We start from the raw sequence: 23,333 nt of genomic DNA, 5'->3' as shown, positions 1-23,333 counted from the left end.
CCATCGTCATTAGAAGGCCCTGAACGTTACAATTAACTATCATTTTTGCGTCGGTTACGAAAATCTAGACTCACATGAGAACGACCATAAGGTGCCCGAGGCAGCAATAGACCCTTGGAGACAAGTCGGCTGGAGGACGATGTATTGAATCTCGACGCAATTTGAGAGTTCCATCGTCATTAGGCGGCCCTGAACGTTACAATTAACTATGATTTTGGCGTCGGATTCGTAAATGTAGACTTACAAGAGAACGACCATAAAGTGCCCCAGGCAGCAATAGACCCTTGGAGACAAGTCGGCTGGAGGACGATGTATTGGATCGCAACGCAATTTGAGTGTTCCATCGTCATTAGGAGGCCCTGAATGTTACAATTAACTATCAGTTTTTCGTCGGATTCGAAAATCTAGACTCACAGCAGACGAACCATTTGGTGCCCGAGGCAGCAATATCCCCTTGGAGACAAATCGGCTGGAGGACGATGTATTGAATCCCGACGCAATTTGAGTCTTCTATCGTCATTAGGAGGCGCTGAACGTTACAATTCACTATCATTTTTGCGTCGGATTCGAAAATCTAGACTCACAGGAGAAGGATCATATTGTGCCCGAGACAGCAATATCCCCTTGGAGACAAGTCGGCTGGAGGACGATGTATTGAATCTCGACGCAATTTGAGTGTCCCATCGTCATTACAAGGGCCTGAACCTTGCAATTAACTATCAGTTTCGCGTCGGATTCGAAAATCTACTCACAGGAGAAGTTCATACGGTGCTCGAGACAGCAATATACCCCTTGGAGACAAATCGGCTGGAGGACGATGTATTGAATCTCGACGCAATTTCAGTCTTCTATCGTCATTAGGGGGCGCTGAACGTTACAATTCACTACCACTTTGCGTCGGATTCGAAAATCTAGACTCACAGGAGAAAGATCATATTGGGCCCGAGACAGCAATATCCCCTTGGAGACAAGTCGGGTGGAGGACGATGTATTGAATCTCGACGCAATTAGAGTGTCCCATCGTCATTAGGAGGCCCTAAACGTTACAATTAACTATCATTTTTGCGTCGTATTCGATAATCTAAACTCACAGGGGAACGACCATACGGTGCCCGAGGCAGCTATTGACCCTTGGAGACAAGTCGGTTGGAGGACGATGTATTAGATCGCGACGCAAAATGAGTGTTCCATCGTCAATAGGCGGCCCTGAACGTTACAATTAACTATCATTTTGGCGTCGGATTCGTAAATCTAGACTTACAGGAGAACGACCATAAAGTGCCCGAGGCAGCATTAGACCCTTGGAGACAACTCGGCTGGAGGACGATGTATTGAATCTCGACGCAATTTGAGAGTTCTATCGTCATCAGGAGGCGCTGAACGTTAGTATTCACTATCATTTTTGCGTCGGATTCGAAAATCTAGGATCACAGGAGAAGGATCATATGGTGCCCGAGGCAGCAACAGACCCTTGGAGACAAGACGGCTGGAGGACGATGTATTGAATTTCGGCGCAATTTGAGTGTCCCATCGTCATTAGGAGGCCCTAAACGTTACAATTAACTATCATTTTTGCGTCGGATTCGATAATCTAAACTCACAGGAGAACGACCATAAAGTGCCCGAGGCAGCAACAGACCCTTGGAGACAAGTCGGCAGGAGGCCGATGTATTGAATCTCGACGCAATTTGAGTGTTCCATCGTCATTACAAGGCCCTGAACGTTACAATTAACTATCATTTTTGCGTCGGATTCGAAAATCTAGACTCACAGGACAACGACCATAAGGTGCCCGAAGCAGCAATAGACCCTTGGAGACAAGTCGGCTGGAGGCCGATGTATTGAATCTCGACGCAATTTGAGTGTTCCATCGGCATTAGGAGTCCCTGAACGTTATAACTAACTATCATTTTTGCGTCGGATTCGATAATCTAAACTCACAGGAGAACGACCATAAGGTGCCCGAGGCAGCAATAGACCCTTGGAGACAAGTCGGCTGGAGGCCGATGTATTGAATCTCGACGCAATTTGAGTGTTCCATCGTCATTACAAGGCCCTGAACGTTACAATTAACTATCATTTTTGCGTCGGATTCGAAAATCTAGACTCACAGGAGAACGATCATAAGGTGCCCGAGGCAGCAATAGACCCTTGGAGACAAGTCGGCTGGAGGCCGATGTATTGAATCTCGACGCAATTTGAGTGTTCCATCGGCATTAGGAGGCCCTGAACGTTACAATTTACTATCATTTTTGCGTCGGGTTCGAAAATCTAGACTCACAGGAGAACGACCATAAAGTGCCCGAGGCAGCATTAGATCCTTGGAGACAAGTCGGCTGGAGGACGATGTATTGGATCGCGACGCAATTTGAGTGTTCCATCGTCATTAGGAGGCCCTGAATGTTACAATTAACTACCATTTTTGCGTCGGATTCGAAAATCTAGACTCACAGGAGAACGACCATAAGGTGCCCGAGGCAGCAATAGACCCTTGAGACAAGTCGGCTGGAGGCCGATGTATTGAATCTCGACGCAATTTGAGTGTTCCATCGGCATTAGGAGGCCCTGAACGTTAAAATTAACTATCATTTTTGCGTCGGATTCGATAATCTAAACTCACAGGAGAACGACCATACGGTGCCCGAGGCAGCAACAGACCCTTGGAGACAAGTCGGCTGGAGGACGATGTATTGAATCTCGACGCAATTTGAGTGTTCCATCGCTATTACAAGGCCCTGAACGTTACAATTAACTATCATTTTTGCGTCGGATACGAAAATCTAGACTCACAGGAGAACGACCATAAGGTGCCCGAGGCAGCGATATCCCCTTGGAGACAAGTCGGCTGGAGGCCGATGTATTGAATCTCGACGCAATTTGAGTGTTCCATCGTCATTACAAGGCCCTGAACGTTACAATTAACTATCATTTTTGCGTCGGATTCGAAAATCTAGACTCACAGGAGAACGACCATAAGGTGCCCGAGGCAGCAATAGACCCTTGTAGAGAAGTCGGCTGGAGGACGATGTATTGGATCGCGACGCTATTTGAGTCTTCTATCGTCATTAGGAGGCGCTGAACGTTACAATTCACTATCATTTTTGCGTCGGATTCGAAAATCTAGACTCACAGGAGAAAGATCATATTGGGCCCGAGACAGCAATATCCCCTTGGAGACAAGTCGGTTGGAGGACGATGTATTAGATCGCGACGCAAAATGAGTGTTCCATCGTCAATAGGCGGCCCTGAACGTTACAATTAACTATCATTTTGGCGTCGGATTCAGAAATCTAGACTTACAAGTGAACGACCATAAAGTGCCCGAGGCAGCATTAGACCCTTGGAGACAACTCGGCTGGAGGACGATGTATTGAATCTCGACGCAATTTGAGAGTTCTATCGTCATCAGGAGGCGCTGAACGTTACTATTCACTATCATTTTTGCGTCGGATTCGAAAATCTAGGATCACAGGAGAAGGATCATATGGTGCCCGAGGCAGCAACAGACCCTTGGAGACAAGACGGCTGGAGGACGATGTATTGAATCTCGGCGCAATTTGAGTGTCCCATCGTCATTAGGAGTCCCTGAACGTTATAATTAACTATCATTTTTGCGTCGGATTCGATAATCTAAACTCACAGGAGAACGACCATAAGGTGCCCGAGGCAGCAATCGACCCTTGGAGACAAGTCGGCTGGAGGCCGATGTATTGAATCTCGACGCAATTTGAGTGTCCCATCGTCATTAGGAGGCCCTGAACGTTACAATTTACTATCATTTTTGCGTCGGGTTCGAAAATCTAGACTCACAGGAGAACGACCATAAAGTGCCCGAGGCAGCATTAGATCCTTGGAGACAAGTCGGCTGGAGGACGATGTATTGGATCGCGACGCAATTTGAGTGTTCCATCGTCATTAGGAGGCCCTGAATGTTACAATTAACTACCATTTTTGCGTCGGATTGGAAAATCTAGACTCACAGGAGAACGACCATAAGGTGCCCGAGGCAGCAATAGACCCTTGAGACAAGTCGGCTGGAGGCCGATGTATTGAATCTCGACGCAATTTGAGTGTTCCATCGGCATTAGGAGGCCCTGAACGTTAAAATTAACTATCAATTTTGCGTCGGATTCGATAATCTAAACTTACAGGAGAACGACCATACGGTGCCCGAGGCAGCAACAGACCCTTGGAGACAAGTCGGCTGGAGGACGATGTATTGAATCTCGACGCAATTTGAGTGTTCCATCGCCATTACAAGGCCCTGAACGTTACAATTAACTATCATTTTTGCGTCGGATACGAAAATCTAGACTCACAGGAGAACGACCATAAGGTGCCCGAGGCAGCGATATCCCCTTGGAGACAAGTCGGCTGGAGGCCGATGTATTGAATCTCGACGCAATTTGAGTGTTCCATCGTCATTACAAGGCCCTGAACGTTAGAATTAACTATCACTTTTGCGTCGGATTCGAAAATCTAGACTCACAGGAGAACTACCATAAGGTGCCCGAGGCAGCAATAGACCCTTGTAGACAAGTCGGCTGGAGGACGATGTATTGGATCGCGACGCTATTTGAGTCTTCTATCGTCATTAGGAGGCGCTGAACGTTACAATTCACTATCATTTTTGCGTCGGATTCGAAAATCTAGACTCACAGGAGAAAGATCATATTGGGCCCGAGACAGCAATATCCCCTTGGAGACAAGTTGGGTGGAGGACGATGTATTGAATCTCGACGCAATTTGAGTGTCCCATCGTCATTAGGAGGCCCTAAACGTTACAATTAACCATCATTTTTGCGTCGTATTCGATAATCTAAACTCACAGGGGAACGACCATACGGTTCCCGAGGCAGCTATTGACCCTTGGAGACAAGTCGGTTGGAGGACGATGTATTAGATCGCGACGCAAAATGAGTGTTCCATCGTCAATAGGCGGCCCTGAACGTTACAATTAACTATCATTTTGGCGTCGGATTCGTAAATCTAGACTTCCAAGAGAACGACCATAAAGTGCCCGAGGCAGCATTAGACCCTTGGAGACAACTCGGCTGGAGGACGATGTATTGAATCTCGACGCAATTTGAGAGTTCTATCGTCATCAGGAGGCGCTGAACGTTACTATTCAGTATCATTTTTGCGTCGGATTCGAAAATCTAGGATCACAGGAGAAGGATCATATGGTGCCCGAGGCAGCAACAGACCCTTGGAGACAAGACGGCTGGAGGACGATGTATTGAATCTCGGCGCAATTTGAGTGTCCCATCGTCATTAGGAGGCCCTGAACGTTACAATTAACTATCATTTTTGCGTCGGATTCGAAAATCTAGACTCACAGGACAACGACCATAAGGTGCCCGAAGCAGCAATAGACCCTTGGAGACAAGTCGGCTGGAGGCCGATGTATTGAATCTCGACGCAATCTGAGTGTTCCATCAGCATTAGGAGTCCCTGAACGTTATAATTAACTATCATTTTTGCGTCGGATTCGATAATCTAAACTCACAGGAGAACGACCATAAGGTGCCCGAGGCAGCAATAGACCCTTGGAGACAAGTCGGCTGGAGGCCGATGTATTGAATCTCGACGCAATTTGAGTGTTCCATCGTCATTACAAGGCCCTGAACGTTACAATTAACTATCATTTTTGCGTCGGATTCGAAAATCTAGACTCACAGGAGAACGATCATAAGGTGCCCGAGGCAGCAATAGACCCTTGGAGACAAGTCGGCTGGAGGCCGATGTATTGAATCTCGACGCAATTTGAGTGTTCCATCGGCATTAGGAGGCCCTGAACGTTACAATTTACTATCATTTTTGCGTCGGGTTCGAAAATCTAGACTCACAGGAGAACGACCATAAAGTGCCCGAGGCAGCATTAGATCCTTGGAGACAAGTCGGCTGGAGGACGATGTATTGGATCGCGACGCAATTTGAGTGTTCCATCGTCATTAGGAGGCCCTGAATGTTACAATTAACTACCATTTTTGCGTCGGATTCGAAAATCTAGACTCACAGGAGAACGACCATAAGGTGCCCGGGGCAGCAATAGACCCTTGAGACAAGTCGGCTGGAGGCCGATGTATTGAATCTCGACGCAATTTGAGTGTTCCATCGGCATTAGGAGGCCCTGAACGTTAAAATTAACTATCATTTTTGCGTCGGATTCGATAATCTAAACTCACAGGAGAACGACCATACGGTGCCCGAGGCAGCAACAGACCCTTGGAGACAAGTCGGCTGCAGGACGATGTATTGAATCTCGACGCAATTTGAGTGTTCCATCGTCATTACAAGGCCCTGAACGTTACAATTAACTATCATTTTTGCGTCGGATCGAAAATCTAGACTCACAGGAGAACGACCATAAGGTGCCCGAGGCAGCAATAGACCCTTGTAGACAAGTCGGCTGGAGGACGATGTATTGGATCGCGACGCTATTTGAGTCTTCTATCGTTATTAGGAGGCGCTGAACGTTACAATTCACTATCATTTTTGCGTCGGAATCGAAAATCTAGACTCACAGGAGAAGGACCATGTGGTGCCCGAGGCAGCGATATCCCCTTGGAGACAAGTCGGCTGGAGGCCGATGTATTGAAACTCGACGCAATTTGAGTGTTCCATCGTCATTACAAGGCCCTGAACGTTACAATTAACTATCATTTTTGCGTCGGTTACGAAAATCTAGACTCACATGAGAACGACCATAAGGTGCCCGAGGCAGCAATAGACCCTTGGAGACAAGTCGGCTGGAGGACGATGTATTGAATCTCGACGCAATTTGAGAGTTCCATCGTCATTAGGCGGCCCTGAACGTTACAATTAACTATCATTTTGGCGTCGGATTCGTAAATCTAGACTTACAAGAGAACGACCATAAAGTGCCCGAGGCAGCATTAGACCCTTGGAGACAAGTCGGCTGGAGGACGATGTATTGAATCTCGACGCAATTTGAGAGTTCTATCGTCATCAGGAGGCGCTGAACGTTACTATTCACTATCATTTTTGCGTCGGATTCGAAAATCTAGGATCACAGGAGAAGGATCATATGGTGCCCGAGGCAGCAACAACCCTTGGAGACAAGACGGCTGGAGGACGATGTATTGAATCTCGGCGCAATTTGAGTGTCCCATCGTCATTACAAGGCCCTAAACGTTACAATTAACTATCATTTTTGCGTCGGATTCGATAATCTAAACTCAAAGGAGAACGACCATAAAGTGCCCGAGGCAGCAACAGACCCTTGGAGACAAGTCGGCAGGAGGCCGATGTATTGAATCGCGACGCAATTTGAGTGTTCCATCGTCATTACAAGGCCTTGAACGTTACAATTAACTATCATTTTTGCGTCGGATTCGAAAATCTAGACTCACAGGACAACGACCATAAGGTGCCCGAAGCAGCAATAGACCCTTGGAGACAAGTCGGCTGGAGGCCGATGTATTGAATCTCGACGCAATTTGAGTGTTCCATCGGCATTAGGAGTCCCTGAACGTTATAATTAACTATCATTTTTGCGTCGGATTCGATAATCTAAACTCACAGGAGAACGACCATAAGGTGCCCGAGGCAGCAATAGACCCTTGGAGACAAGTCCGCTGGAGGCCGATGTATTGAATCTCGACGCAATTTGAGTGTTCCATCGTCATTACAAGGCCCTGAACGTTACAATTAACTATCATTTTTGCGTCGGATTCGAAAATCTAGACTCACAGGAGAACGACCATAAGGTGCCCGAGGCAGCAATAGACCCTTGTAGACAAGTCGGCTGGAGGACGATGTATTGGATCGCGACGCTATTTGAGTCTTCTATCGTTATTAGGAGGCGCTGAAAGTTACAATTCACTATCATTTTTGCGTCGGATTCGAAAATCTAGACTCACAGGAGAAAGATCATATTGGGCCCGAGACAGCAATATCCCCTTGGAGACAAGTTGGGTGGAGGACGATGTATTGAATCTCGACGCAATTTGAGTGTCCCATCGTCATTAGGAGGCCCTAAACGTTACAATTAACCATCATTTTTGCGTCGTATTCGATAATCTAAACTCACAGGGGAACGACCATACGGTTCCCGAGGCAGCTATTGACCCTTGGAGACAAGTCGGTTGGAGGACGATGTATTAGATCGCGACGCAAAATGAGTGTTCCATCGTCAATAGGCGGCCCTGAACGTTACAATTAACTATCATTTTGGCGTCGGATTCGTAAATCTAGACTTCCAAGAGAACGACCATAAAGTGCCCGAGGCAGCATTAGACCCTTGGAGACAACTCGGCTGGAGGACGATGTATTGAATCTCGACGCAATTTGAGAGTTCTATCGTCATCAGGAGGCGCTGAACGTTACTATTCAGTATCATTTTTGCGTCGGATTCGAAAATCTAGGATCACAGGAGAAGGATCATATGGTGCCCGAGGCAGCAACAGACCCTTGGAGACAAGACGGCTGGAGGACGATGTATTGAATCTCGGCGCAATTTGAGTGTCCCATCGTCATTAGGAGGCCCTAAACGTTACAATTAACTATCATTTTTGCGTCGGATTCGATAATCTAAACTCACAGGAGAACGACCATAAAGTGCCCGAGGCAGCAACAGACCCTTGGAGACAAGTCGGCAGGAGGCCGATGTATTGAATCTCGACGCAATTTGAGTGTTCCATCGTCTTTACAAGGCCCTGAACGTTACAATTAACTATCATTTTTGCGTCGGATTCGAAAATCTAGACTCACAGGACAACGACCATAAGGTGCCCGAAGCAGCAATAGACCCTTGGAGACAAGTCGGCTGGAGGCCGATGTATTGAATCTCGACGCAATCTGAGTGTTCCATCAGCATTAGGAGTCCCTGAACGTTATAATTAACTATCATTTTTGCGTCGGATTCGATAATCTAAACTCACAGGAGAACGACCATAAGGTGCCCGAGGCAGCAATAGACCCTTGGAGACAAGTCGGCTGGAGGCCGATGTATTGAATCTCGACGCAATTTGAGTGTTCCATCGTCATTACAAGGCCCTGAACGTTACAATTAACTATCATTTTTGCGTCGGATTCGAAAATCTAGACTCACAGGAGAACGATCATAAGGTGCCCGAGGCAGCAATAGACCCTTGGAGACAAGTCGGCTGGAGGCCGATGTATTGAATCTCGACGCAATTTGAGTGTTCCATCGGCATTAGGAGGCCCTGAACGTTACAATTTACTATCATTTTTGCGTCGGGTTCGAAAATCTAGACTCACAGGAGAACGACCATAAAGTGCCCGAGGCAGCATTAGATCCTTGGAGACAAGTCGGCTGGAGGACGATGTATTGGATCGCGACGCAATTTGAGTGTTCCATCGTCATTAGGAGGCCCTGAATGTTACAATTAACTACCATTTTTGCGTCGGATTCGAAAATCTAGACTCACAGGAGAACGACCATAAGGTGCCCGGGGCAGCAATAGACCCTTGAGACAAGTCGGCTGGAGGCCGATGTATTGAATCTCGACGCAATTTGAGTGTTCCATCGGCATTAGGAGGCCCTGAACGTTAAAATTAACTATCATTTTTGCGTCGGATTCGATAATCTAAACTCACAGGAGAACGACCATACGGTGCCCGAGGCAGCAACAGACCCTTGGAGACAAGTCGGCTGCAGGACGATGTATTGAATCTCGACGCAATTTGAGTGTTCCATCGTCATTACAAGGCCCTGAACGTTACAATTAACTATCATTTTTGCGTCGGATCGAAAATCTAGACTCACAGGAGAACGACCATAAGGTGCCCGAGGCAGCAATAGACCCTTGTAGACAAGTCGGCTGGAGGACGATGTATTGGATCGCGACGCTATTTGAGTCTTCTATCGTTATTAGGAGGCGCTGAACGTTACAATTAACTATCATTTTGGCGTCGGATTCGTAAATCTAGACTTACAAGAGAACGACCATAAAGTGCCCGAGGCAGCATTAGACCCTTGGAGACAAGTCGGCTGGAGGACGATGTATTGAATCTCGACGCAATTTGAGAGTTCTATCGTCATCAGGAGGCGCTGAACGTTACTATTCACTATCATTTTTGCGTCGGATTCGAAAATCTAGGATCACAGGAGAAGGATCATATGTTGCCCGAGGCAGCAACAACCCTTGGAGACAAGACGGCTGGAGGACGATGTATTGAATCTCGGCGCAATTTGAGTGTCCCATCGTCATTACAAGGCCCTAAACGTTACAATTAACTATCATTTTTGCGTCGGATTCGATAATCTAAACTCACAGTAGAACGACCATAAAGTGCCCGAGGCAGCAACAGACCCTTGGAGACAAGTCGGCAGGAGGCCGATGTATTGAATCGCGACGCAATTTGAGTGTTCCATCGTCATTACAAGGCCTTGAACGTTACAATTAACTATCATTTTTGCGTCGGATTCGAAAATCTAGACTCACAGGACAACGACCATAAGGTGCCCGAAGCAGCAATAGACCCTTGGAGACAAGTCGGCTGGAGGCCGATGTATTGAATCTCGACGCAATTTGAGTGTTCCATCGGCATTAGGAGTCCCTGAACGTTATAATTAACTATCATTTTTGCGTCGGATTCGATAATCTAAACTCACAGGAGAACGACCATAAGGTGCCCGAGGCAGCAATAGACCCTTGGAGACAAGTCCGCTGGAGGCCGATGTATTGAATCTCGACGCAATTTGAGTGTTCCATCGTCATTACAAGGCCCTGAACGTTACAATTAACTATCATTTTTGCGTCGGATTCGAAAATCTAGACTCACAGGAGAACGACCATAAGGTGCCCGAGGCAGCAATAGACCCGTGGAGACAAGTCGGCTGGAGGCCGATGTATTGAATCTCGACGCAATTTGAGTGTTCCATCGGCATTAGGAGGCCCTGAACGTTACAATTTACTATCATTTTTGCGTCGGGTTCGAAAATCTAGACTCACAGGAGAACGACCATAAAGTGCCCGAGGCAGCTTTAGATCCTTGGAGACAAGTCGGTTGGAGGACGATGTATTGGATCGCGACGCAATTTGAGTGTTCCATCGTCATTAGGAGGCCCTGAATGTTACAATTAACTACCATTTTTGCGTCGGATTCGAAAATCTAGACTCACAGGAGAACGACCATAAGGTGCCCGAGGCAGCAATAGACCCTTGAGACAAGTCGGCTGGAGGCCGATGTATTGAATCTCGACGCAATTTGAGTGTTCCATCGGCATTAGGAGGCCCTGAACGTTAAAATTAACTATCATTTTTGCGTCGGATTCGATAATCTAAACTCACAGGAGAACGACCATACGGTGCCCGAGGCAGCAACAGACCCTTGGAGACAAGTCGGCTGCAGGACGATGTATTGAATCTCGACGCAATTTGAGTGTTCCATCGTCATTACAAGGCCCTGAACGTTACAATTAACTATCATTTTTGCATCGGTTTCGAAAATCTAGACTCACAGGACAACGAGGCACCAATTGACCCTTGGAGCCAAGTCGGCTGGACACCGATGTATTGAATCTCGACGCAATTTGAGTGTTCCATCGTCATTACAAGGCCCTGAACGTTACAATTAACTATCATTTTTGGGTCGGTTACGAAAATATAGACTCACATGAGAACGACCATAAGGTGCCCGAGACAGCAATAGACCCTTGGAGACAAGTCGGCTGGAGGACGATGTATTGAATCTCGACGCAATTTGAGAGTTCCATCGTCATTAGGCGGCCCTGAACGTTACAATTAACTATCATTTTGGCGTCGGATTCGTAAATGTAGACTTACAAGAGAACGACCATAAAGTGCCCCAGGCAGCAATAGACCCTTGGAGACAAGTCGGCTGGAGGACGATGTATTGGATCGCGACGCAATTTGAGTGTTCCATCGTCATTAGGAGGCCCTGAATGTTACAATTAACTATCAGTTTTTCGTCGGATTCGAAAATCTAGACTCACAGCAGACGAACCATTTGGTGCCCGAGGCAGCAATATCCCCTTGGAGACAAATCGGCTGGAGGACGATGTATTGAATCCCGACGCAATTTGAGTCTTCTATCGTCATTAGGAGGCGCTGAACGTTACAATTCACTATCATTTTTGCGTCGGATTCGAAAATCTAGACTCACAGGAGAAGGATCATATTGTGCCCGAGACAGCAATATCCCCTTGGAGACAAGTCGGCTGGAGGACGATGTATTGAATCTCGACGCAATTTGAGTGTCCCATCGTCATTACAAGGGCCTGAACCTTACAATTAACTATCAGTTTCGCGTCGGATTCGAAAATCTACTCACAGGAGAAGTTCATACGGTGCTCGAGACAGCAATATACCCCTTGGAGACAAATCGGCTGGAGGACGATGTATTGAATCTCGACGCAATTTGAGTCTTCTATCGTCATTAGGGGGCGCTGAACGTTACAATTCACTATCATTTTTGCGTCGGATTCGAAAATCTAGACTCACAGGAGAAAGATCATATTGGGCCCGAGACAGCAATATCCCCTTGGAGACAAGTCGGGTGGAGGACGATGTATTGAATCTCGACGCAATTTGAGTGTCCCATCGTCATTAGGAGGCCCTAAACGTTACAATTAACTATCTTTTTTGCGTCGTATTCGATAATCTAAACTCACAGGGGAACGACCATACGGTGCCCGAGGCAGCCATTGACCCTTGGAGACAAGTCGGTTGGAGGACGATGTATTAGATCGCGACGCAAAATGAGTGTCCCATCGTCATTAGGCGGCCCTGAACGTTACAATTAACTATCATTTTGGCGTCGGATTCGTAAATCTAGACTTACAAGAGAACGACCATAAAGTGCCCGAGGCAGCATTAGAACCTTGGAGACAAGTCGGCTGGAGGACGATGTATTGAATCTCGACGCAATTTGAGAGTTCTATCGTCATCAGGAGGCGCTGAACGTTACTATTCACTATCATTTTTGCGTCGGATTCGAAAATCTAGGATCACAGGAGAAGGATCATATGGTGCCCGAGGCAGCAACAGACCCTTGGAGACAAGACGGCTGGAGGACGATGTATTAAATCTCGGCGCAATTTGAGTGTCCCATCGTCATTACAGGGCCCTAAACGTTACAATTAACTATCATTTTTGCGTCGGATTCGATCATCTAAACTCACAGGAGAACGACCATAAAGTGCCCGAGGCAGCAACAGACCCTTGGAGACAAGTCGGCAGGAGGCCGATGTATTGAATCTCGACGCAATTTGAGTGTTCCATCGTCTTTACAAGGCCCTGAACGTTACAATTAACTATCATTTTTGCGTCGGATTCGAAAATCTAGACTCACAGGACAACGACCATAAGGTGCCCGAAGCAGCAATAGACCCTTGGAGACAAGTCGGCTGGAGGCCGATGTATTGAATCTCGACGCAATTTGAGTGTTCCATCGGCATTAGGAGTCCCTGAACTTTATAATTAACTATCATTTTTGCGTCGGATTCGATAATCTAAATTCACAGGAGAACGACCATAAGGTGCCCGAGGCAGCAATAGACCCTTGGAAACAAGTCGGCTGGAGGCCGATGTATTGAATCTCGACGCAATTTGAGTGTTCCATCGTCATTACAAGGCCCTGAACGTTACAATTATCTATCATTTTTGCGTCGGATTCGAAAATCTAGACTCACAGGAGAACGACCATAAGGTGCCCGAGGAAGCAATAGACCCTTGGAGACAAGTCGGCTGGAGGCCGATGTATTGAATCTCGACGCAATTTGAGTGTTCCTTCGGCATTAGGAGGCCCTGAACGTTACAATTTACTATCATTTTTGCGTCGGGTTCGAAAATCTAGACTCACAGGAGAACGACCATAAAGTGCCCGAGGCAGCATTAGATCCTTGGAGACAAGTCGGCTGGAGGACGATGTATTGGATCGCGACGCAATTTGAGTGTTCCATCGTCATTAGGAGGCCCTGAACGTTACAATTAACTACCATTTTTGGGTCGGATTCGAAAATCTAGACTCACAGGAGAACGACCATAAGGTGCCCGAGGCAGCAATAGACCCTTGAGACAAGTCGGCTGGAGGCCGATGTATTGAATCTCGACGCAATTTGAGTGTTCCATCGGCATTAGGAGGCCCTGAACGTTAAAATTAACTATCATTTTTGCGTCGGATTCGATAATCTAAACTCACAGGAGAACGACCATACGGTGCCCGAGGCAGCAACAGACCCTTGGAGACAAGTCGGCTGGAGGACGATGTATTGAATCTCGACGCAATTTGAGAGTTCCATCGTCATTAGGCGGCCCTGAACGTTACAATTACCTATCATTTTGGCGTCGGATTCGTAAATCTAGACTTACAAGAGAACGACCATAAGGTGCCCGAGGCAGCAATAGACCCTTGTAGACAAGTCGGCTGGAGGACGATGTATTGGATCGCGACGCAATTTGAGTCTTCTATCGTCATTAGGAGGCGCTGAACGTTACAATTCACTATCATTTTGGCGTCGGATTCGAAAATCTAGACTCACAGGAGAAGGACCATGTGGTGCCCGAGGCAGCGATATCCCCTTGGAGACAAGTCGGCTGGAGGCCGATGTATTGAAACTCGACGCAATTTGAGTGTTCCATCGTCATTAGAAGGCCCTGAACGTTACAATTAACTATCATTTTTGCGTCGGTTACGAAAATCTAGACTCACATGAGAACGACCATAAGGTGCCCGAGGCAGCAATAGACCCTTGGAGACAAGTCGGCTGGAGGACGATGTATTGGATCGCGACGCAATTTGAGTGTTCCATCGTCATTAGGAGGCCCTGAATGTTACAATTAACTATCAGTTTTTCGTCGGATTCGAAAATCTAAACTCACAGGAGAACGACCATTAGGTGCCCGAGGCAGCAATAGACCCTTGGAGACAAGTCGGCTGGAGGACGATGTATTGAATCTCGACGCAATTTGAGTGTCCCATCGTCATTAGAAGGCACTGAACGTTACAATTAACTATCATTTATGCGTCGGATTCGAAAATCTACTCACAGAAGAAGTATATACGGTGCTCGAGACAGCAATATCCCCTGGGAGACAATTCCACTGGAGACCGATGTATTGAATCTCGACGCAATTTGAGAGTTCCATCGGCATTAGGAGGCCATGAACGTTACAATTAACTATCATTTTTGCGTCGGATTCGAAAATCTAGACTTACAAGAGAACGACCATAAGGTGCCCATTAGACCCTTGGAGACAAGTCGGCTGGAGGACGATGTATTGAATCTAGACGCAATTTGAGAGTTCTATCGTCATCAGGAGGCGCTGAACGCTACTATTCACTATCATTTTTGCGTCGGATTCGAAAATCTAGACTCACAGGAGAAGGATCATATGGGGCCCGAGGCAGCAACAGACCCTTGGAGACAAGTCGGCTGGAGGCCGATGTATTGAATATCGACGCAATTTGAGTGTTCCATCGTTATTAGGAGGCCCTAAACGTTACAATTAACTATAATTTTTGCGTCGGATTCGATAATCTAAACTCACAGGAGAACGACCATAAGGTGCCCGAGGCAGCAATAGACCCTTGGAGACAAGTCGGCTGGAGGCCGATGTATTGAATCTCGACGCAATTTGAGTGTTCCATCGTCATTACAAGGCCCTGAACGTTACAATTAACTATCATTTTTGCGTCGGATTCGAAAATCTAGACTCACAGGAGAACGACCATAAGGTGCCCGAGGCAGCAATAGACCCGTGGAGACAAGTCGGCTGGAGGCCGATGTATTGAATCTCGACGCAATTTGAGTGTTCCATCGGCATTAGGAGGCCCTGAACGTTACAATTTACTATCATTTTTGCGTCGGGTTCGAAAATCTAGACTCACAGGAGAACGACCATAAAGTGCCCGAGGCAGCATTAGATCCTTGGAGACAAGTCGGTTGGAGGACGAAGTATTGGATCGCGACGCAATTTGAGTGTTCCATCGTCATTAGGAGGCCCTGAATGTTACAATTAACTACCATTTTTGCGTCGGATTCGAAAATCTAGACTCACAGGAGAACGACCATAAGGTGCCCGAGGCAGCAATAGACCCTTGAGACAAGTCGGCTGGAGGCCGATGTATTGAATCTCGACGCAATTTGAGTGTTCCATCGGCATTAGGAGGCCCTGAACGTTAAAATTAACTATCATTTTTGCGTCGGATTCGATAATCTAAACTCACAGGAGAACGACCATACGGTGCCCGAGGCAGCAACAGACCCTTGGAGACAAGTCGGCTGCAGGACGATGTATTGAATCTCGACGCAATTTGAGTGTTCCATCGTCATTACAAGGCCCTGAACGTTACAATTAACTATCATTTTTGCATCGGTTTCGAAAATCTAGACTCACAGGACAACGAGGCAGCAATTGACCCTTGGAGCCAAGTCGGCTGGACACCGATGTATTGAATCTCGACGCAATTTGAGTGTTCCATCGTCATTACAAGGCCCTGAACGTTACAATTAACTATCATTTTTGCGTCGGTTACGAAAATATAGACTCACATGAGAACGACCATAAGGTGCCCGAGACAGCAATAGACCCTTGGAGACAAGTCGGCTGGAGGACGATGTATTGAATCTCGACGCAATTTGAGAGTTCCATCGTCATTAGGCGGCCCTGAACGTTACAATTAACTATCATTTTGGCGTCGGATTCGTAAATGTAGACTTACAAGAGAACGACCATAAAGTGCCCCAGGCAGCAATAGACCCTTGGAGACAAGTCGGCTGGAGGACGATGTATTGGATCGCGACGCAATTTCAGTGTTCCATCGTCATTAGGAGGCCCTGAATGTTACAATTAACTATCAGTTTTTCGTCGGATTCGAAAATCTAGACTCACAGCAGACGAACCATTTGGTGCCCGAGGCAGCAATATCCCCTTGGAGACAAATCGGCTGGAGGACGATGTATTGAATCCCGACGCAATTTGAGTCTTCTATCGTCATTAGGAGGCGCTGAACGTTACAATTCACTATCATTTTTGCGTCGGATTCGAAAATCTAGACTCACAGGAGAAGGATCATATTGTGCCCGAGACAGCAATATCCCCTTGGAGACAAGTCGGCTGGAGGACGATGTATTGAATCTCGACGCAATTTGAGTGTCCCATCGTCATTACAAGGGCCTGAACCTTACAATTAACTATCAGTTTCGCGTCGGATTCGAAAATCTACTCACAGGAGAAGTTCATACGGTGCTCGAGACAGCAATATACCCCTTGGAGACAAATCGGCTGGAGGACGATGTATTGAATCTCGACGCAATTTGAGTCTTCTATCGTCATTAGGGGGCGCTGAACGTTACAATTCACTATCATTTTTGCGTCGGATTCGAAAATCTAGACTCACAGGAGAAAGATCATATTGGGCCCGAGACAGCAATATCCCCTTGGAGACAAGTCGGGTGGAGGACGATGTATTGAATCTCGACGCAATTAGAGTGTCCCATCGTCATTAGGAGGCCCTAAACGTTACAATTAACTATCTTTTTTGCGTCGTATTCGATAATCTAAACTCACAGGGGAACGACCATACGGTGCCCGAGGCAGCCATTGACCCTTGGAGACAAGTCGGTTGGAGGACGATGTATTAGATCGCGACGCAAAATGAGTGTTCCATCGTCATTAGGCGGCCCTGAACGTTACAATTAACTATCATTTTGGCGTCGGATTCGTAAATCTAGACTTACAAGAGAACGACCATAAAGTGCCCGAGGCAGCATTAGAACCTTGGAGACAAGTCGGCTGGAGGACGATGTATTGAATCTCGACGCAATTTGAGAGTTCTATCGTCATCAGGAGGCGCTGAACGTTACTATTCACTATCATTTTTGCGTCGGATTCGAAAATCTAGGATCACAGGAGAAGGATCATATGGTGCCCGAGGCAGCAACAGACCCTTGGAGACAAGACGGCTGGAGGACGATGTATTAAATCTCGGCGCAATTTGAGTGTCCCATCGTCATTACAGGGCCCTAAACGTTACAATTAACTATCATTTTTGCGTCGGATTCGATCATCTAAACTCACAGGAGAACGACCATAAAGTGCCCGAGGCAGCAACAGACCCTTGGAGACAAGTCGGCAGGAGGCCGATGTATTGAATCTCGACGCAATTTGAGTGTTCCATCGTCATTACAAGGCCCTGAACGTTACAATTAACTATCATTTTTGCGTCGGATTCGAAAATCTAGACTCACAGGACAACGACCATAAGGTGCCCGAAGCAGCAATAGACCCTTGGAGACAAGTCGGCTGGAGGCCGATGTATTGAATCTCGACGCAATTTTAGTGTTCCATCGGCATTAGGAGTCCCTGAACTTTATAATTAACTATCATTTTTGCGTCGGATTCGATAATCTAAATTCACAGGAGAACGACCATAAGGTGCCCGAGGCAGCAATAGACCCTTGGAAACAAGTCGGCTGGAGGCCGATGTATTGAATCTCGACGCAATTTGAGTGTTCCATCGTCATTACAAGGCCCTGAACGATACAATTATCTATCATTTTTGCGTCGGATTCGAAAATCTAGACTCACAGGAGAACGACCATAAGGTGCCCGAGGAAGCAATAGACCCTTGGAGACAAGTCGGCTGGAGGCCGATGTATTGAATCTCGACGCAATTTGAGTGTTCCTTCGGCATTAGGAGGCCCTGAACGTTACAATTTACTATCATTTTTGCGTCGGGTTCGAAAATCTAGACTCACAGGAGAACGACCATAAAGTGCCCGAGGCAGCATTAGATCCTTGGAGACAAGTCGGCTGGAGGACGATGTATTGGATCGCGACGCAATTTGAGTGTTCTATCGTCATTAGGAGGCCCTGAACGTTACAATTAACTACCATTTTTGGGTCGGATTCGAAAATCTAGACTCACAGGAGAACGACCATAAGGTGCCCGAGGCAGCAATAGACCCTTGAGACAAGTCGGCTGGAGGCCGATGTATTGAATCTCGACGCAATTTGAGTGTTCCATCGGCATTAGGAGGCCCTGAACGTTAAAATTAACTATCATTTTTGCGTCGGATTCGATAATCTAAACTCACAGGAGAACGACCATACGGTGCCCGAGGCAGCAACAGACCCTTGGAGACAAGTCGGCTGGAGGACGATGTATTGAATCTCGACGCAATTTGAGAGTTCCATCGTCATTAGGCGGCCCTGAACGTTACAATTAACTATCATTTTGGCGTCGGATTCGTAAATCTAGACTTACAAGAGAACGACCATAAGGTGCCCGAGGCAGCAATAGACCCTTGTAGACAAGTCGGCTGGAGGACGATGTATTGGATCGCGACGCAATTTGAGTCTTCTATCGTCATTAGGAGGCGCTGAACGTTACAATTCACTATCATTTTTGCGTCGGATTCGAAAATCTAGACTCACAGGAGAAGGACCATGTGGTGCCCGAGGCAGCGATATCCCCTTGGAGACAAGTCGGCTGGAGGCCGATGTATTGAAACTCGACGCAATTTGAGTGTTCCATCGTCATTAGAAGGCCCTGAACGTTACAATTAACTATCATTTTTGCGTCGGTTACGAAAATCTAGACTCACATGAGAACGACCATAAGGTGCCCGAGGCAGCAATAGACCCTTGGAGACAAGTCGGCTGGAGGACGATGTATTGGATCGCGACGCAATTTGAGTGTTCCATCGTCATTAGGAGGCCCTGAATGTTACAATTAACTATCAGTTTTTCGTCGGATTCGAAAATCTAAACTCACAGGAGAACGACCATTAGGTGCCCGAGGCAGCAATAGACCCTTGGAGACAAGTCGGCTGGAGGACGATGTATTGAATCTCGACGCAATTTGAGTGTCCCATCGTCATTAGAAGGCACTGAACGTTACAATTAACTATCATTTATGCGTCGGATTCGAAAATCTACTCACAGAAGAAGTATATTGTGCTCGAGACAGCAATATCCCCTGGGAGACAATTCCACTGGAGGCCGATGTATTGAATCTCGACGCAATTTGAGAGTTCCATCGGCATTAGGAGGCCATGAACGTTACAATTAACTATCATTTTTGCGTCGGATTCGAAAATCTAGACTTACAAGAGAACGACCATAAGGTGCCCATTAGACCCTTGGAGACAAGTCGGCTGGAGGACGATGTATTGAATCTAGACGCAATTTGAGAGTTCTATCGTCATCAGGAGGCGCTGAACGCTACTATTCACTATCATTTTTGCGTCGGATTCGAAAATCTAGACTCACAGGAGAAGGATCATATGGGGCCCGAGGCAGCAACAGACCCTTGGAGACAAGTCGGCTGGAGGCCGATGTATTGAATATCGACGCAATTTGAGTGTTCCATCGTTATTAGGAGGCCCTAAACGTTACAATTAACTATAATTTTTGCGTCGGATTCGATAATCTAAACTCACAGGAGAACGACCATAAGGTGCCTGAGGCAGCATTAGACCCTTGGAGACAAATCAGCTGGAGGACGATGTATTGAATCTCGACGCAATATGAGTGTCCCGTCGTCATTACAAGGCCCTAAACGTTACAATTAACTATCATTTTTGCGTCGGATTCGAAAATCTAGACTCACAGGAGAAGGATCATATTGTGCCCGAGACAGCAATATCCCCTTGGAGACAAGTCGGCTGGAGGACGATGTATTGAATCTCGACGCAATTTGAGTGTCCGATCGTCATTAGGAGACCCTAAACGTTACAATTAACTATCATTTTTGCGTCGGATTCGATAATCTAAACCCACAGGGGAACGACCATACGGTGCCCGAGGCAGCTATTGACCCTTGGAGACAAGTCGGTTGGAGGACGATGTATTGGATCGCGACGCAAAATGAGTGTTCCATCGTCATTAGGAGGCCCTGAATGTTACAATTAACTATCAGTTTTTCGTCGGATTCGAAAATCTAAACTCACAGGAGAACGACCGTTAGGTGCCCGAGGCAGCAATAGACCGTTGGAGACAAGTCGGCTGGAGGCCGATGTATTGAATCTCGACGCAATTTGAGTGTTCCATCGTCATTACAAGGCCCTGAACGTTACAATTAACTATCATTTTTGCGTTGGATTCGAAAATCTAGACTCACAGGAGAACGACCATAAGGTGCCCGAGGCAGCAATAGACCCTTGGAGACAAGTCGGCTGGAGGACGATGTATTGGATCGCGACGCAATTTGAGACTTCTGTCGTCATTAGGAGGCGCTGAACGTTACAATTCACTATCATTTTTGCGTCGGATTCGAAAATCTAGACTCACAGGAGAAGGACCATGTGGTGCCCGAGGCAGCGATATCCCCTTGGAGACAAGTCGCCTGGAGGCCGATGTATTGAATCTCGACGCAATTTGAGTGTTCCATCGTCATTACAAAGCCCTGAACCTTACAATTAACTATCAGTTTCGTGTCGGATTCGAAAATCTACTCAAAGGAGAAGTTCATACGGTGCTCGAGACAGCAATATACCCCTTGGAGACAAGGCGGCTGGAGGACGATGTATTGAATCTCGACGCAATTTGAGTCTTCTATCGTCATTAGGAGGCGCTGAACGTTACAATTCACTATTATTTTTGCGTCGGATTCGAAAATCTAGACTCACAGGAGAAAGATCATATTGTGCCCGAGACAGCAATATCCACTTGGAGACAAGTCGGTTGGAGGACGTTGTATTGAATCGCGACGCAAAGTGAGTGTTCCACCGTCATTAGGAGGCCCTGAATGTTACAATTAACTATCAGTTTTTCTTCGGATTCGAAAATCTAAACTCACAGGAGAACGACCATAAGGTACCCGAGGCAGCAATAGACCGTTGGAGACAAGTCGGCTGGAGGCCGATGTATTGAATCTCGACGCAATTTGAGTGTTCCATCGTCATTACAAGGCCCTGAACCTTACAAGTAACTACAGTTTCGCGTCGGATTCGAAAATCTACTCACAGGAGAAGTTCATACGGTGCTCGAGACAGCAATATCCCCTTGGAGACAATTCCGCTGGAGGCCGATGTATTGAATCTCGACGCAATTTGAGTGTCCCATCGTCATTACAATGCCCTAAACGTTACAATTAACTATCATTTTTGCGTCGGATTCGATAATCTAAACTCACAGGAGAACGACCATAAGGTGCCCGAGGCAGCAATAGACCCTTGGAGACAAGTCGGCTGGAGGACGATGTATTGGATCGCGACGCAATTTGAGTGTTCCATCGTCATTAGGAGGCCCTGAATGTTACAATTAACTATCACTTTTTCGTCGGATTCGAAAAGCTAAACTCACAGGAGAACGACCATTAGGTGCCCGAGGCAGCAATAGACCGTTGGAGACAAGTCGGCTGGAGGCCGATGTATTGAATCTCGACGCAATTTGAGTGTCCCATCGTCATTAGAAGGCCCTGAACGTTACAATTAACTATCATTTATGCGTCGGATTCGAAAATCTACTCTCAGGAGAAGTTCATACGGTGCTCGAGACAGCAATATCCCCTTGGAGGCAATTCCACTGGAGGCCGATGTATTGAATCTCGACGCAATTTGAGAGTTCCATCGGCATTAGGAGGCCATGAACGTTACAATTAACTATCATTTTTGCGTCGGATTCGAAAATCTAGACTTACAAGAAAACGACCATAAGGTGCCCGAGGCAGCATTAGACCCTTGGAGACAAGTCGGCTGGAGGACGATGTATTGAATCTAGACGCAATTTGAGAGTTCTATCGTCATTAGGAGGCGCTGAACGTTACAATTCACTATCATTTTTGCGTCGGATTCGGAAATCTAGACTCACAGGGGAAGGACCATGTGGTGCCCGAGGCAGCGATATCCCCTTGGAGACAAGTCGCCTGGAGGCCGATGTATTGAATCTCGACGCAATTTGAGTGTTCCATCGTCATTACAAAGCCCTGAACCTTACAATTAACTATCAGTTTCGCGTCGGATTCGAAAATCTACTCAAAGGAGAAGTTCATACGGTGCTCGAGACAGCAATATACCCCTTGGAGACAAGGCGGCTGGAGGACGATGTATTGAATCTCGACGCAATTTGAGTCTTCTATCGTCATTAGGAGGCGCTGAACGTTACAATTCACTATCATTTTTGCGTCGGATTCGAAAATCTAGACTCACAGGAGAAAGATCATATTGTGCCCGAGACAGCAATATCCCCTTGGAGAGAAGTCGCCTGGAGTACGATGTATTGAATCTCGACGCAATTTGAGTTTTCCATCGTCATTAGAAGGCCCTGAACGTTACAATTAACTATGATTTTTGCGTCGGATTCGAAAATCTAGACTCACAGGGGAACGACCATACGGTACCCGAGGCAGCTATTGACCCTTGGAGACAAGTC

Source organism: Schistocerca serialis, chromosome 11 (genome assembly GCF_023864345.2).
Source record: "Schistocerca serialis cubense isolate TAMUIC-IGC-003099 chromosome 11, iqSchSeri2.2, whole genome shotgun sequence".
Classification (NCBI taxonomy): Eukaryota; Metazoa; Arthropoda; class Insecta; order Orthoptera; family Acrididae; genus Schistocerca; species Schistocerca serialis.
This window is presented reverse-complemented; position numbering follows the sequence as displayed.